This window comes from Anser anser (genome assembly GCF_964211835.1).
Source record: "Anser anser genome assembly, chromosome: 2".
In the NCBI taxonomy this organism is placed as follows: Eukaryota; Metazoa; Chordata; class Aves; order Anseriformes; family Anatidae; genus Anser; species Anser anser.
Window position 1 is genome coordinate 30777103 of NC_139721.1, and position 17182 is coordinate 30794284.

Genomic DNA, 17182 nt, shown 5'->3' on the forward strand with positions numbered 1-17182 from the left:
TTGACATCTCTGATGCAGAAAGCATTGGAGATGGGGGCCTAATGCTACCAAAGGTGAAAAAAGTAGAGACAATGTTGCCATTGTCAGAGGCCTTTTAATCCTTACTTTTTTTTTTTTTTTTCTTTTTAGGAGAATCTAGCCAGCTTGTTTACCTATAATTGTAAAAATAAGCATATAGCAGGGATGGCAGAAGAGAATGCGCAGTAAATCACTTAACAGAAGCTTGATAATGTTGCTCTGATTTTCGCTAATGGTTTCACTAGCTCCTAACAATGTACACACATATTTAAATTAATAAAAAGCATTAAATGAAAACAAAATGCAGACAACTTACGTTGTGATTCCTCCTTTGTTAAAACTGCTCTCCCAAGTTGTGGATTGATGGAGCAGAGGAAAAGATACAAAGTGAGTAGGCAGCAAAGCAGTTGACATTTTTAGTTTTTACCTTTATAGCAAGATGGTTTGAAAATTCATATACATTATTTATATTGTGGTGGTCTGCCTCATATTTTGTGTCTTGTGGTGGACACTGAGGGGAGTAGACGAGGACTTGAGGAAAGATGAACTTGAAATTCCTGCCACAATTGTAAGAGCCTTTTTGTCCTTTCTTTCTGGTCCTCCTTTTTGGGCATATTGAATGTGATAGCTTATTCCATAGAGCCTAGTAATCAAATGATAGATGAAGGGTAAGGGGCAACAACACAAGGCAAGGAAAGAGGGGTAAAATGATAGAAATCTCAGAAGCATAGCTGAGCATCAGCTCTGAAAACATAGTGCTCAAGGAATATGACTGACAATGATGGATTAGTGACACCTATTCTTTCTCTCTGACTTTTCTCTATACTGAAGAAAGTAAGGTAGTTTCTTGAAGAACTTGTTACCAATTTTCAATTAGTGTTTGTATTTGGGAAAGGAATTACACTGGAAAACACTACAGTCATGTGTCATTAATTTTGGTCATAATGCAGTCTGAGATACTGCTTCCAAAACAATCAGAGAAAGACCACCTGGTCTTAGGTTTTAAATTTCCTTTTTATTCAAAGGAATGTTTGAATGTTTTTCATATGGTGAACTGACAGTCCTGCAGCAACACATTTTTCTTTCAAAACTCTTCCTACTTTTGTCTCTGGGCTGTTAGGAAATCCAGCTTTGCCAAGTTTCCTTACATTTGGATGAAGCTGGGTTCTCTTTTCTGTGCAGTTCAGGAAAGAAGAGTTGCCACTATTAATATATCTATTTTCCAGGGGTCAATTAGCCAGGTCTTTTGTCATCTTTATAGCAGCAAAATGACAATACGATGATTGTGAGGACCCTGAAATAGAGTAATAAGAATTTTCTCATGTGAGAGCCAAGGAAAGTGTGGTCTATAGGACCAGGCTTTTGCCTGAGGAGGTCAGAGAAGTGACTCCTTTTCCCAGTTTTTTCCTTTCCTGGATGGGGAAAGGACTTCACCTGTGCAATGAAGGATTAGCTCAGTTAGGAGTACAGTAATTAATGCTCTAGTCTTTAGTGGAATTATGATCATTTGTTTACTTTACACTCATTAATATCAGGATTCCTCCACCCCACCCCCAGGCTCCGCCTCCCTAGATTCAATTGTCAGCAGAAAGAAGCATCCAGAAGTCTGAATGCAAACAGTATGGCAATTTTTATAATCTAATAATGCCCACCATTGCTGTAAAAAGTCCAGGAGTGCATTTACAATTCTTCTGAAGCAAATATCTTCTCTTGAATATGTACTTTACATTTACACATAGTATTTAAAATGGTATTTCTGTGTGTGTTAAAAAAGAGCGGTAGCATCCCTAAAGAAATCAAAGCATTAGGATTGTGCATTGTAAATATGGTCATAGAGAGAGAGAGAGCAAAGTGACATACTGTTTAGTGAAATGCCTCCGCAGCAGTCTCATCCCTTGGGATGGTGGCAGATTATATAGCAACATCTCCTCAGCAATATGGAGTGCAGCCAGCATGCCACAAGAGGACTCAAAATTCGCATGGAACAGACTTGTCCCTAGCTAGATTCACGTATTCAGTGCCCAGAGAAACATGCTGATCACAATGCACTGGGCAAAGAATTGTAGTTGTTAACTTATTTTGTAAGCGTGGTGTCTGCTTAATCTTTATTTCCTACTTTCATAAAAATCCATTTTCATTTATATACTAAGAATCAGGCAACCACAAGCTAAGCTATATAAGTAGCTGTTAAAAGTATGCAATTATTTTCCATAGTTCTCATTTATCCAGGGTCTATTTCTACCCTTGGAATCTTGCAGTGAATTTGTTTTGCTATATTAGAGTGGTCTGTCATGAAAAAAAGGTCTTCTCATGTGAATATTTGTAGACCACAAGCTAGCTGCTTGTCTTATGAATAAACTAAACACAGTAAGCCTTTGATCTCTTTCAGGATGAGACGTTTTCAACAGATTTTTGACAGTACCACTGGTACGGGTATATTACATAAGTAATATAAGTAGTCTCACTTATGTTCTAAACAAAGAAAATACTCCCTCAAATACCTACTTCTATACACCCATTTCTGCCTGCTTTCCTAGTTATGAAAACATGCAAAAATGGGAGGTATAATGGATTATGTATGGGGACCCTGAGGTCCTTATTATTGTCACTGTTTTCATGACTTCTTTAGGTAAGGCTCATAAATGTCTCTGTATGGCTGCATTCAATTGTGGTGTCAATAGGTATTTTGATTGCTCCATTTTCTGAACGATAAACTCTAATGGTTTCTGTCATGCTGTAAGTGTCGCTATGGCTAGTAAGTCATGCAAGAAGTCTTTATTCTGAACGTATTCTGTTTTGAGTTGTTTCATTTTCTCCACAAAATTCTGCTTGCAACTTTACGTCTTCTACCTAATCATCTAACGCCATGGCAGGGTGGTGTTCCTATTTTCTGCTCCAGCTCTGTACCATGCTGGTAGCAGAGTTTCTTACTTACCTTGTGTCAATCCACCACTTGGCTGAATCTACTATCACCCATGTCCTGTTATTAAAATCCACTGGAAAGAAGAGGAATAAACTAGAAATTAACCCATTTCCTGGAAAGAGAAAAGTGTTTTACATAATTGCACTATTCCTGCTGCAACCTTTGTCACACATTCACCACTTTTCCCTTTCCCCTCAGCATACATCTCTTTACATCAGCAGCATCAAGAAATCAGAAGTTGTATTTGTGCACTTTACCATAACTCTGAATGCTCTGGACATCTGTGCAACTAGAACTTGAAATGTAATTTCTATTAATATATATATATATTTGCATATAAATATACCATATTCCAAAGCACATTAATTTTTCAACGTATGCCCGATCCTTTTAGTTTAGTGTGAATTTTAGATACATTTGCCTGCTGTAAATAATATATCCATTAATCTGTATGTTTAAAATTGCTCAGTTTCCTGTTAGTATTTATCTTGCAGTAATCTTCAGCAATATAAGAGTGAAAGCTTCTGTTTATCATTTGATGTTCATTTATTATTAATCTAAGATTTGACAGTCTCCAAGATTCTATTATTTTTTATTGTGGTGCATAAGTGAGCCAGAAGAACTGATACATTTTCAAGGTGTGATGAAAATAGTTATATACATTTTTCTAGAATAATGCCTTTTTCTGAATACATTATCTGCTAAAGGAGATTAGAGCTTCTTTAACACACATTTTATATATATATACAAGGTGAACTTTCAAAAGAAATTATTGCGATCTTTTCTGCTCTTTGTGATTGAAGAAATATATTATTATAAGACTGATTAAAATTTGATTCCAAGTTTGAAAAATAATGGAAGCACAATAAATTCCAAACCATAAGAAGTTCTGTGTTCTACTGGCATTAACTGCGTTTTTTAAAACAGTCTGGTAATACCTAAGAGAATAGTTGATATATATATATATTTGTTAACTCTGAGGGTAGTAAAACACATAAAACCATGGCAGTTTTGGTACAATTATAAACTCCTATATTTTTCTTTCATCAGAATTCTTACTAAGGAGATGATATTTCTATTTATTATCTCCAATGTTGTTTTTAAAAGTAAGTTGAACTCCTAGAGTTTTGAGATCAACAACTCTGAGGGAAAATAAAGCAAATGAAAACACCTACATAACAAAGGACAACATTCCACTGCTACTGGAGAGTGGGTGCTCCAGATCCTGAGTGCTATCAGCTGCAGCTTCATTATCCACACTGTGCCCTGCTTCTGTATACTATTCCTGGCATAAGACCTGTTCTTTCAGACTGCTGTTACCTCCTGCTGTTTCATTCTGAATGTGTGTAAGTAAGATGTGTCTTATCTGTACGGATAATAACCATTTACCCACTATTTCTGAATAGTTATACAATATTTGAGTCTTTAACCAAAGCTGTCATCTGTTCAGATTCCCTTACTCAGACCTACCTGTCTTTAGGTTTATTTGACCTTTTGAGATAGTAATGTCAGGTCTGAAAAGCTTTTAATCTATTTAGTGACTAATATCTAGCAATATGCATAGAAAGAAAATCTATAATTCGATGGGTGGCAAGGGAAATCACTAGTAAATCCATTCATGGTTTAAATTCTTGGAAATGCTTTTAGCCTTTAGTAGGCTTTAAATTGATGCAAAACAGTTACTGAAACAAAGGTAAAGATTTACCAAACATCTGTTCATAGTTAAATATAGTAGCGGTATTCAGGAAGGTTTGTGCCCACGTGATGTTTTGCAAACTAGTTTTATTTTGGAAAAAGTCATGGAACTGCTAGATGAGGTTATGTAAATAATGAATATTTAAAGAATCAAGAGAAATTGAGTAGACATTATGAAGGTAATATTCTGAGACCTTTGGAGTCCACAGAAGTCTGACAATAATTCCTATGCATCTGACATTTCTTCCCTGTATATATGAGCAAAACTAAAATCTGACAAGCAGAAACATGCACTTTATATGATTAGACAAGTACACTGTCTGTAAGTGCAAAATGCACAGGATGGTTTATGTCCATCCATCTGTGAGTGAGGCACTAAGCTTTTCCTCTTCATTCTTTGTATATCCCTACCAGAAGGAACCTGCAAAATGATCAGTTCTTGTTCTTCCCCAAGGACCAGAGTGCTGCGAAAATTGAACTGCTCTACTAATAAGGTACAGCTCAATCGAAGTAGGGGGATCAGAATCTTAATTGGAGCATTCTGGCAGCAATCGATAAAAAGATCCAAGAAATCAGAGGGGAAGAGAGTTCCTTAAACCTTCCCTAAGCTTTCTCATATACTTGCAGGCAGGCGAGCATGAGCACATACATATACATCCCCCACAGAACTGTGCGCTGTTGTATAGATGCACCTTTGCTTGGAATTTGAATCACAGGGGAGTTGCTCTCATAATCCTAGCAATGTAAGCTTGTCTCCATTATGGAATTTGATTGTGGGAGAGCCCAAGATCACTCCATGCAAGATAGTCCTCTTAGCCTGCAAATAAAAAAGAAAACAGAACATGAGAGAAAATTATTTTCCTAGATCATTTTGAGCAGAGAACATATGTCGAGTATATTGCTCTGTGGTGATAATGAATTGGTTTTCATGTTCACTGTTATAATTTTGAAGGTTAAATTTAGTCCCTGGGTCAGAAGCACTTAAGGAAGGTTTGTGCCTGGAGTAGAATTTATTTTCATAGAATTTCATAGGATCATTTAAGTTGGAAAAGACCTCTAAAATCATCCAGTCCAACCTTTAAGGATTACATAATCTTTAAGTAGGAATGCAGTAATACAATGTTTCAATAATATTTTAGACTCCTTAGGGAATCCCAGGACCCAATTGAGGGGGCAATGGATCTACTGCAGGACTCACCATCCTCTGCTATCTTCTTTTTGTTGTATTGAATACCTAGTGGCATCTTAAATGACACTAGGCACTTAAATTTAGGCCACTGAATTCCAATCCAGGACTGAAGTTGCCATATCATCATTATGAATGTATTACAATGTCAGGAAAAATTCATGACCACTGTGAAGGTGCATTCAGTGGGACCTATATGAGAACACTGGGAGATAGACACCAGCTGCAGATGGTAAATTATGAATGGTTTCTCTAACCTAGGTATGTTGTAACACTGTTAGCTCTTATTGTTCTGACAGATTCACATCATGTTTATTAAGGAGTCAGTCACTTTATTCTTTGGAAATCACTGTTAATAGTAAACAGCTAAACAGTTATTAAGAATTCCATGCTTATTAAGTTATTAAGAATTGTCCACCCCACAGTTTTCTATTACATCTTCATTAACTTTGAAAAAGTGAATAGAAAGTGATGAGTTGATAGCCTGTAGAATGTCACTGTTCTTGCTTTATTATTATAATTTATTTTTTCTGAAGCAGCAAGAATTCAGTTTGATGTGTGCTCTTGTGAGAAACAATCTGCAGCCAATAACACAGGCTCAGGTGAGGATCTCAGTGAAATAGCATTTTTATTCGTGATTGCAATGGAGGGCATCCTGAAAGCAGGAACACACAGCAAAAGTGTATCTTAACCTATATTCCTTATTATCCAACGCTTAATTCCTCCCCTGTTTCCTCATTGACTGAGTACTAGAGGTTCACAAAATATGTGACGCTTATTACTTCCATACCATATATGTACAATTTCTCCTTTTCCTTTTTTTTTTTTTTTCTTCCTCTCTCATGACTGGAGGGCCCACGATTTTTTATTTTTACTCTAATTTTTCACTGCTTGTCTTGTTTTCTTTTAGCTATCCTCCTTATTTTGGGACAGTGGGACCTTCCACTGCCCCCTTATCTGTTTAACATACTCCCCACTGTTATGCCACTGTTACGCCTGCACAAGCGCCTTTGAATATGCAAGGTTAGTGGAATTTTCCACTGAAAAGAACACAACTTTATTTCTCACACTCTTCAGTGTATTAGGTTATGTCTGTGTCATGAATCAGTTTTGCCTGATTTAACCACAAGTCAGTTGACTTACTCTTGCGTGTTTACATTGAGACTCTGCAATAATTAAATCACTAAACTTTTGAAACACAGACTGCTTATTTCAAACACAACATGAGACAGTAATACTGCCTCTTGTAATACTTAAAAGATTCACTAAATGCACATCTGTGCTCCCAATGTTTACAGAGTTTATAAATCCACCATCTGACACCTCCAGGACATGCTTGTGTATACAATGTGGAGATCGATACCTTGTTGGTAGGAAATTGCCCTTCTGTTGGTCTGAGAGACTGGTGTGTTTGGAATACAGCAGACAGGAATCACTGTTGATGTTTTATATCTGATTTTTTCTCTCTTTTTTTTTTTTTTTTTCTGGTAGAGTTAGGTGTTTCTCTTTTATATTTTGTTTGGTACACACTTTAAGCAGAACAGACCACTATTACTTTTAGTTCAGGATGGTTTCTCACCTTCATAAGTATACTCTCTATCAAAAAATGAAAGCAGAAAATTCCATTTAGTAGATTTTCACTCTCTGAATCGGCAAATGCCATATGTGGAATTAAAAAGAAGTTTCATGAAAAAAATGGAGACCAAACATTTCTTATATATTTTCACCTATGAAGTTATGAGCATCTGTGTGTGTGGTGAAGACAATTATCAGTGGGTGAAGTAACCAGCAGAATTAGGGCTGCTAATGCATTGCTGGAGATTTAGGTTACAGGGTTCTGTCATTGTCTGGTATGAGATACAGGGTAAGCTTTTGTCCTCTTTGTGCTTCTGTTTGCCAGTCTTTAAAATTACTTCCATGTCAGAAACAGAAAGAGAGGGAGGGAGAGATTTTTACTCCCGAGGGATTAAAAATCACCCTGATGCTTATAAAGGCATTATAGACATGCATGGGGAGGTAAGAAAGCAGCATTGTTTGACAGAAGTGATTGTTATTTATTTTGAGAGTCAACTTATGAGCAAAGAATTGTATTATAGGGATGCAAGGTGGATGCTCTGCAAAGGGGATGCTGCAGAACTAAGTTGTCCAGAATCATTTTTTTGTTTCCAGGCTACGTGCTTGTCAAGGATACACAGCAGTTATCAAAAAGATCAAGAAGGGACTTGATTATGATGACTAAATGTCCTCCTGGGGCAAAAATATCCAAGGGGTTGTGTGTGTGGTGAAAAAGGGCAGAAGAACCAGGGGCTGGAAGTCAAAACCTCAGAAATTGAAATGAAAAACAGCACACACATTCAAATTGAATGTGGATGGCTTTTGGGAAGATATGCTTTTGCTAAACTCAAATTATTGCACTCAGAATGGGTATAATTGAATGAGAATCTTTGGCCTCTGGTAGAAAGATGCTCTAATGGTTTCTTTGGCTTTAATATGGGAAGCTATGGCAACAAATGACATCAGTAATAAGACTCTACCCCTTCATTAAGTGTTGTTGCTGCTATTGAAGAATCTGCCACTGTCTTCTTCCCCTGAAAGTCTGTGATACAGAAATGTAGGTCCAGAAACAAGGTGGGTTGCCAGGTGTTAAGCTGAATGAATGTCCTCACTGAAAGTGAAGGTGGCTGTAAATAGCCAGCAGAAAAACAGTTTTCATACAGTAGTGATCAAGGGCAGAATTAAGATTATTTGTGCACCTTAGTTCTTCAAAATGTTATACTTTCTAATGTTTCAAAATAATATTGATATGGTCTGATTCCTCAGAATTTTTAAACAAATCTTATTTTATTGGACTAGCTACAATAACATTTCCTGCAAACATATGCTAAGAAATCATGCTCTTTTTTTTCTCTCTCTCTCTTTTTTTTTTTTTTTCTTTTTGTCAAGAACCTTAGATTCTGCATCATTGCTGGAAATTTGGCAATTTTGCAAGTGCTTCATATATGTTTAAATGAAGGTTCATATTTACCTCTGGGCATCTAATCTTGTGTTACTATTGCTATAGTATTTTCTGGCATCTCCACACTTACCATTTCTTGGTTTCAGGGTTTTAGAGTTAGCAGCACTTTAAGATATATGCTTTTGCTCATATCTCTCTTTCCTATTGTTTTAGTTTGCTTGCTAGTGCAGGAAGACATGACTGCTCCAGTTAATATTCAAATCACTTTCTCAGTCTTTTCCTTGCACTAAAAAGGTATTGCTAGAACTGCTCGTGTGCATGATTACAGCCCAGTACCTGGAACACATTTTGCAGTAAGGGATAAACTGCAGAGTCACCAAATCATGCAGTGTACAGGGCTCTGCCTGTAGCAACAAATCTGTCTCTGTGAGTTCACATGGATACTAATGTGGACATAATGAATGCAAATAAAATAACTGTGTATAATTATATGCTTACTAACACTGAGGGAAGCAAGTTTAAAATTTCATTTGTCACATTGAACCATATATATTTGATATGTGAAAGAGCAAGACCACTTTTTTATTTCTCCGAGAAAGGAGGTAATTTCTATCTGTCTGTCTATCTGTATTTTTTTCAACCATATGATCAATAACCTTAGTATGAATCAGACAAAGAGATCTTTGTGCATAGACAGGTACATTTTCAGAATATTAACACTGTGAACAATGGCTGCCAAATAAACTTGATGTCACCAATTACTGGGTCATCTGGCTAGCTCAGCATTTTATTTTGGTTACAAAATGTCACTACAGAAACACAGATAACGAAATGCACAGGAAAATGATGATTCAGTATTCTGTTAAAAGCATTACTTTCCCTCAGTTAAATGCAAAGGCTGTGCAAATCCCTGTGCCTAAGAGCAGAATTAGAGGCATTAATTATGAGCATAGGGTAGAAGGTTTCATCTTCATTTGAAATTTGCCTTTGGGTATCAGGGCGGTATCAAACACTTGTGCCTGGCTTCTGGGCATCTTTAATTACCTGCCTGCGAGTTTCCAAACACCAGGGCTCCCCCCTCTGTCACCATGACAACATCCCTGCTGTCAGCATCCTGTATGTTTCTGCCTCTGCTCTGGTCACTTGGAAAACCATCCGAGGAGTCTAAACAATACAAAAATAATAGAGGTGTATAGAAAGGCAAAAGCAAAAAGGGCATTCATTTTCTCCCTTCCCCTTGCAGCACATGGGAGGCAGCTGGCCCTGGGGAAGGTGTTTGTGGGGAGCAAAGAGGAGGCTGGGGAAGTGCCTGGCTGGCTGCTGACAGCTGAGATCTTCCCGAAGCACCTATGGCTCTTGGTACCTCGCCGCTGTGGCTCTTGCACATGTCTGGGGCTGAGCGGGATGAAGATGCGGTGGGAAGAGACCACCCAGTGCCGCTGTCCCCTTGAAGTGTCCAGGATCCCTTGCACAATCAGCTGGCCCCAGCAGGTTCCTCCTGACTTCTCCAGACCAGAGTGCACGGCTGGATAAATTGCTCCTAGGACTGTGGAAAGTCACCTATCTGTTAAGACTTGTGGGTCATGATGTATCAACATCATGACAGCACAAATGATTGCTCTCTTCTCTTTTGCCTGTTCTTGCACCTGAAAAGACTGGTCATTTGCTGTTGTGCTAATCTGCTTTGAAGGGTTCAGTCTGCCTCACTGGGCCACAATGAATGCTGGGTTTCTCAGTTCTCAATAGATTAATGAAACTCCTGGATTCCGGTTTCCTGTGCATGTAATTGTAGTTACACAGCAAAATTTGCTTTCTGCTTTTATGGATCCGTTAGAAACAGAAGGGTAGATTTCTCCCCTCCCTCCTCAAAAGATGGGAACTGTTCTTAAGCATCATCTTGTACTTGTCACCCAGGATATTGTTGCTTGCCATCTTTTAGCCAGTGGGGGAATGATCTATTTCCATGTACTAATAATTGACTTGCTGCAGGATGTCATTTCTTGGTAGAGCATACTAGGAAGTAAACCAACAGATTTATGGATATTCAACTGATCATTAAAAGGCATTCTAAATCTTACAGAAGCTGACTTCAGGAAGAATGGGGGAGGGAACAGATTATTGACCTGTTGGCAGTCATGCTAATTACCCTCTGCAATCAGGATTCTCCTAGCTAGAGATGAAGCCCCTCTAAACTGATGGAAAATTTGAAGACTGTTACAAAGAAAGGTTTAGGTAAATGGAAAAACAAATGTAGAACTTCACTATATATTTTTTTCCTTCCTACTTTATATCTTGAGGTGCAGAGAAAGTTTTTTTTTTTTTTAAAAAAAAAAAAGCTGTTTTGGAGTCATTTCAGTGGTATCAGTGTCATCACTGTTAAACTGTTCAGGCTGCCAACATTAATTTCATTGATTAAAATGGAAAGGAGATTAGTGGTAGAAGCACAAAAATTTGGTTTTGAAGGGGTAAAGCTGGGTGGTTTCACCAGGCTGAAAGCAGGGAGACGAGAAATCTTTCACTTGAGAGCTATGGGTGAAGGGTAAGAAATCACTTCTCATGTAGTTGGATCTATTGTGCTGAGCATACATAAAGCAACAAAAAAATGAACCCTAAAAATAAATATGGTTTCAGTGCCATTTCATATGCAGTGGATACATCCTGAAAATGTGGGGATTCACATCTAGTTGTCCCTCTAGAGGGTTTTCCCTTAGTGATTCCAGGTCTGTTATACATGAAAGTTGTTCCTCTGTTAATCTCTCTATTTTCTGGCAGCAAATTAGACACATGCACAAACATACATCATTTTTAGGAAAACTGAAGACAAATAGAGAAAAATCGGCCACTTCCCATTTATTGTTATGTTTATGTACATTATACCATTATAAACAGTTGAAACCACGTAATTAATCATTTCTACATCACTTGTGCTTTTTTTTTTTTTTTTAACACGTAACTATGGCTCTGTACTACTTGCCTGAGCTTCTTGTATCTGGCCATCCATTTACCATTTACTTAATTCACTGTTTTAGGAAATATTAGTTGAAAAGGGGAATAAGAAGCAGCTGGGGAAGAGTCTGTTGTTAAACTATCAGGGTCATTTACAGGGTCACTGGAGCAAAAGTTGTAGGAGATTCCTCCTACAAGTGGACAAGGAACCTATGAGTTGGTGTAAAAGACTGAAGCCCTGTCTCTGTATACCTCTGGACTTTGTTTCCTTACCAAACTGGGATCCTGGCCTAAGTTTTGCAAAACACTCTTGCATGAACTGAAGCAATAACCTGCTTAGAACACTGAATCTAAGCATTTCAAAAATAAACAAAGGCTGTCGCTACTCTTACAAAGCTATATTTAGCTACCTGAACAACTGACCTGATTTCCAAACTACTGAAGTCAAACTCTGAATTAAGGTTTTTTGCTGATATCTGTGGGAATTGCTGTGTGTAAGAACTTCAGAAAATCAGGTCATTCATTTTGCAATTCTGAATTTGGAGTAAGAGTCCAATTGTATGCTGGCAATTTTTTAAATCTGAGAGTACTTGAAGTTTGTGCTCATGTCTGACTTGGTTTGGAGACTGTATCCAAGTTTAAAAAACTGTGGAAAGCTTAAAAAAAATAACAACAAGCTAGTAATGCTACCGTTTCTACTTTTTAAGGGAAAAAGACCTCAGAAGTATAATTTAAGTGTCAGGAAGTTAAGGGTGAGTTACATGTCAGCACAGGGAAAGAAACTTAGGATACCTCACAGTCAACATTTTTCTCTACCTACCTGAGGTACAGGTCTTCCCTTAGGATTGACTATACATTCTCTTTATTTTGGGGGCTTTCTCCTGTCTTTCCATCTCCAGTGTTAACTTTACACAGGACAAAAGTGGACAAAAGCAGACAGAAGACCTGATACATCAGTGAAGCCTTGCAAGTTGTTAATTTTTTTTCAGGCAACCTGAGAAATATTTCACTATCAGCATCCTGGTGATGACGAGTCAGTTTCCCATGTGGGACAAATCCCACCTTGATAGATTGCTGACCCACTGCTCTGGGGCTGTCCTGCCGTAGTTCAAGACTGTGGCTTCAGGCACAAATCTGTCTCCAGCCTCCCGCCTGTCCTGACTATTATTCTGCTGTACCTCTGGCTGTCTGCAGGATCAACACCTTGACTGCAACCTCAGGTGCTAAATACAAGAACAGTGCATCCATATCCTGGTCACCAGTGGTAGATATCATATCTGGTGTGTTTGACCAATGGGTATTTGGGGTATTTGTTCCGAAGGGATGTGACATATAAGCAAGTAAAACAGAGAATGAGCTTACTGTCAAAGGTTACTGCCAATAAATTTAATTATTATTATTATTTTTTTTTAATATTTGTTGTTAAGCTTTTGTTAGGTGAGAGTGCTATGAACAGCCATTTGGAAGAGAAAGAATTACTACAGCTTAGCAAATCAGCTCTGTTTATGCACAACTGTCAATGTAAATGTATTGGTGGCTTAAAACTAATGAATTTTACTTAGCTACTATGCTCAAGATTTAATTGCCAAGGCTCATCACATGAACTAAGGCAAAAATTTAATCCATTTATTTCCTGAACACTTGATATCATTACATTCTCTGTTGCTGGTATGCAGCAGGTTAAGCCAGGAAACTTCCCTAACTAAGGACATGAGTTGCAGGAGCTTGTACCAACAAACAGAAAGTGGGAATTCAGATGTTGTAACAACTCACATCCTCTGTGGACTAACAGGACCAGGCAACAGCACCTAGAGGACTGTGTGTATATTCAGACATAGGTTACTGTCCTTTCTTTGTTAATTAATGTGAACTTGACAATATTAATCAAATTAACTTTCTCACCCCTCTTATTACCTTATTTATTTGGGTTGTAAGTGCTTTGGCCCATGGAAAGTTTTGTCTTCAATTAATGTTGTTTGCACTGGCCTCAGATGCATCTTTAGACAACATTGCCATACGACATTCTAAAGCGATGACTATCAGTGAGTGATGAGGTGACTCCTGTTCCATGTAAGTGGCTATGTAAAACTGTATGTGTTGCCATACAGACAATAGCTAAGGCCTGGTAATATTCTGATACAAAGTACACCTGGACTTCAAGTGGGCTTTAGTGTAGCCCCGCTTTAGGGATTTACAGAAATTAATCAGGGTAAAATGATACTTATCCTGAAAATCCCAATTAATCCTTTTGCTTGGAGCCCATTGAGACCTCTCCAGGTATTTCAAGGTTGCATGCTAGTCTGTCAATGACTGCAGTGGGAGCTGGTCACTGATCTTCAGCTTCACAGAAATCTCTGAAGGAGATGAAATGTAGGATTGCCACGTAAAAATGTGCTTTGAGATCTTCCTCAGATACCAAACAAATATCTTCAGTACTGCAGGTACTATAATTCTTGATCAATAGGGTGTGTTGCCATCTCTAGGAAACATTTTAGTATTAGATTTTTATATTTTCCTTATCTTCCCCATTACAGACTGCTAGCCATGTGAAGGTGAACTACTTCAACTTTAGTGAAGGTGCTCTGGTCAAGTACCATGCTGGCATATCACAGAATCATAGAATCATAGAATATCCTGAGTTGGAAGGGACCCATAAGGATCATCTAGTCCAACTTATGGCATCACACAGGTCTGCCCAAAGTTTAGACCATGTGACTAAGTGCACAGTCCAATCGCTTCTTAAATTCAGACAGGTTTGGTGCAGTGACTACTTCACTGGGGAGCCTGTTCCAATGTGCGACCACCCTCTCGGTGAAGAACCTCTTCCTGATGTCCAGCCTAAACTTCCCATGCCTCAGCTTCACACCGTTCCCGCAGGTCCTGTCACTGGTGATAAGGGAGAATAGGTCACCTGCCTCTCCACTCCCCCTCGCGAGGAAGTTGTAGACTGCGATGAGGTCCCCCCTCAGGCTCCTCTTCTCCAGGCTGAACAGGCCCAGTGACCTCAGCCACTCCTCATACATCTTCCCCTCTAGGCCCTTCACCATCTTCGTCACCCTCCTCTGGACACTCTCCAACAGTTTCATGTCCTTTTTGGACTGTGGTGCCCAGAACTGCACACAGTACTCGAGGTGAGGCCACACTGCGCAGAGTGGGACAATCACTTCCCTCGACCGACTAGCAATGCCGTATTTGATGCACCCCAGGATACGGTTGGCCCTCCTGGCTGCCAGGGCACACTGCTGGCTCATATTCAATTTGCTGTCAATCACAACCCCCAGATCCCTCTCTGCGGGGCTGCTCTCCAGCATCTCGTCACCCAGTCTGTACGTATAGCCAGGGTTGCCCCGTCCCAGGTGCAGGACCCGGCACTTGCTTTTGTTAAACTTCATGTGGTTGGTGTTCGCCCAGCTCTCCAATCTGTCCAGATCTCTCTGCAAGACCTTTCCACCCTCATCTGAGTCCACAACTCCTCCAAGTTTGGTGTCGTCGGCAAATTTGCTCAAAACACCTTCTAGTCCTACATCCAAATCATTTATAAAAACACTGAAGAGGACTGGCCCTAAAATGGAGCCTTGAGGGACCCCACTAGTGACCATCCACCAGCCAGATGTGGCCCCATTTACCACAACCCTTTGAGCCCTGCTCATCAGCCAATTGCTCACCCATTGTATGATGGTTTTGTTTAGCTGTGTGCTGGACATTTTGTCCAATAGGATCCTATGGGAAACCGTGTCAAAAGCTTTGCTGAAGTACAAAAAAATCACATCAGCTGGTTTCCCTTGACCAACTAGATGGGTGATCTTATCATAAAAAGAAATCAAATTTGTTAGGGAGGACCTACCCCTCATGAATCCATGTCAGCTGGGATCAACGACTGCATTGTCCCCCAGGTGCGCTTCAGTAACTTCAAGGATCATCCTTTCCATAATTTTACCAGGCACTGACATGAGGCTGACAGGCCTGTAATTGCTAGGGTCTTCTTTTTTACCCTTCTTGAAAATTGGCACCACATTTGCCAGCTTCCAGTCCAATGGGACCTCTCCAGATTCCCAAGATCGTTGAAAAATAATTGAGAGAGGTCCCGCAATGACGTCAGCCAGCTCTTTAAGCACCCTGGAATGAATTCCATCCAGACCCATGGACTTGTATGGATCCAGGTGGAGCAGCAAATCCTGCACACGTTCAGGGTTGGCTGGGAGTTTGTCATTCCCACCGTCATGGTCCTCCAGCTCAGGGTACCCTGGGTCCCAAAGTCCATCATCAGTGTTGAAGACAGAGGCGAAGAAGGCATTAAACGTCTCTGCTTTGCCTATGTCATTGTCTGTGAGGAGACCTTCCCCATCTAGTAGCAGACCTATGTTTTCTTTGGTTCTCCTTTTTCTGTTCACATATCTGAAAAACCCTTTTTTATTGTCTCCCACAGACATGGCCAGCTTCAACTCTAGTTGGGCTTTGGCCACACGAATTTTCTCCCTACAAACACGAACAGCATCCCTGTATTCCTTCCTTGTCGCCTGACCCTCCTTCCAGCAGCCGTACACTTTCTTTTTTCACCTAAGCTCCAGTAGAAGTTCCCTGGTCAGCCAGGCTGGCCTTCTGCCCCACTTGCCTGACTTCTGATATTTTGGAATTGCCTGATCTTGTGCTTTTAGGAGGCAGTGCTTAAAGATTGACCAGCACTGATGGACACCAATGCCTTCAAAAGCAGTTTCCCAGGGGACCTTGCTGACTAGTTCCCTGAGCAGCCTGAAGTCTGCTTTCCCCGTATCCAGGGCTGAAGTTTTGGTGGCAGTTTTCCTTCTGTCACCATAAATTCTAAACTCAACCACTTCATGGTCACTATGACCAAGACGGCCATCAATTGCCACGTCTCCCACAAGACCCTCTCTGTTCTCCAGCAACAGATCTAGGAGGGCACCCTTCCTAGTTGGCTCCCTTAGCACCTGCACCAAGAAGTTATCATCTAGGTGCTTTATTGTCCTGGTTCCAGTTAGGACAGAGTTAATTTTTCCTCATAGTAGCTGGTAGGGTGCTATGTTTTGGATTAGGATGAGAAGAGCGCTGATAACATGCTGATGTTTTAATTGTTGCAGAGCAGTGCTTACACCAGGCCAAGGACTTTTCGGCTTCTCGCTCTGTCCTGCCAGCGAGCAGGCTGGGGGTGCAGCAGGAGCTGGGAGGGGACAGACCCAGGACAGCTGACCCAAACTGGCCAAAGGGGTATTCCATACCATCTGACGTCATGCTAAACAATATATAGGGGTGGCTAGCCGGGGTGGGGGGGCCGGCTGCTCGGGGATAGGCTGGGCATCGGTCAGCAGGTGGTGAGCAATCGCATTGTGCATCACTTGTTTCTTACACATTATTATTATTAATACTAATATCATTAACAATATTATTATTATTATTGTTATTATTATATTCCTGTCTTAATAAACTGTCTTTATCTCAACTC

The 17182-nt window shown here is 39.7% G+C and overlaps 1 long non-coding RNA gene across 1 annotated transcript; it reads left to right on the forward strand.

Annotated features, from left to right (window-relative positions):
* The first annotated feature begins 3387 nt into the window (after positions 1 to 3387).
* On the forward strand, positions 3388 to 10542 carry LOC310894997. Its single transcript, XR_014580341.1, has 3 exons — positions 3388 to 4287; positions 5051 to 5130; positions 10022 to 10542. It is a non-coding gene; the product is annotated as an uncharacterized lncRNA (long non-coding RNA).
* Positions 10543 to 17182: the final 6640 nt, after the last annotated feature.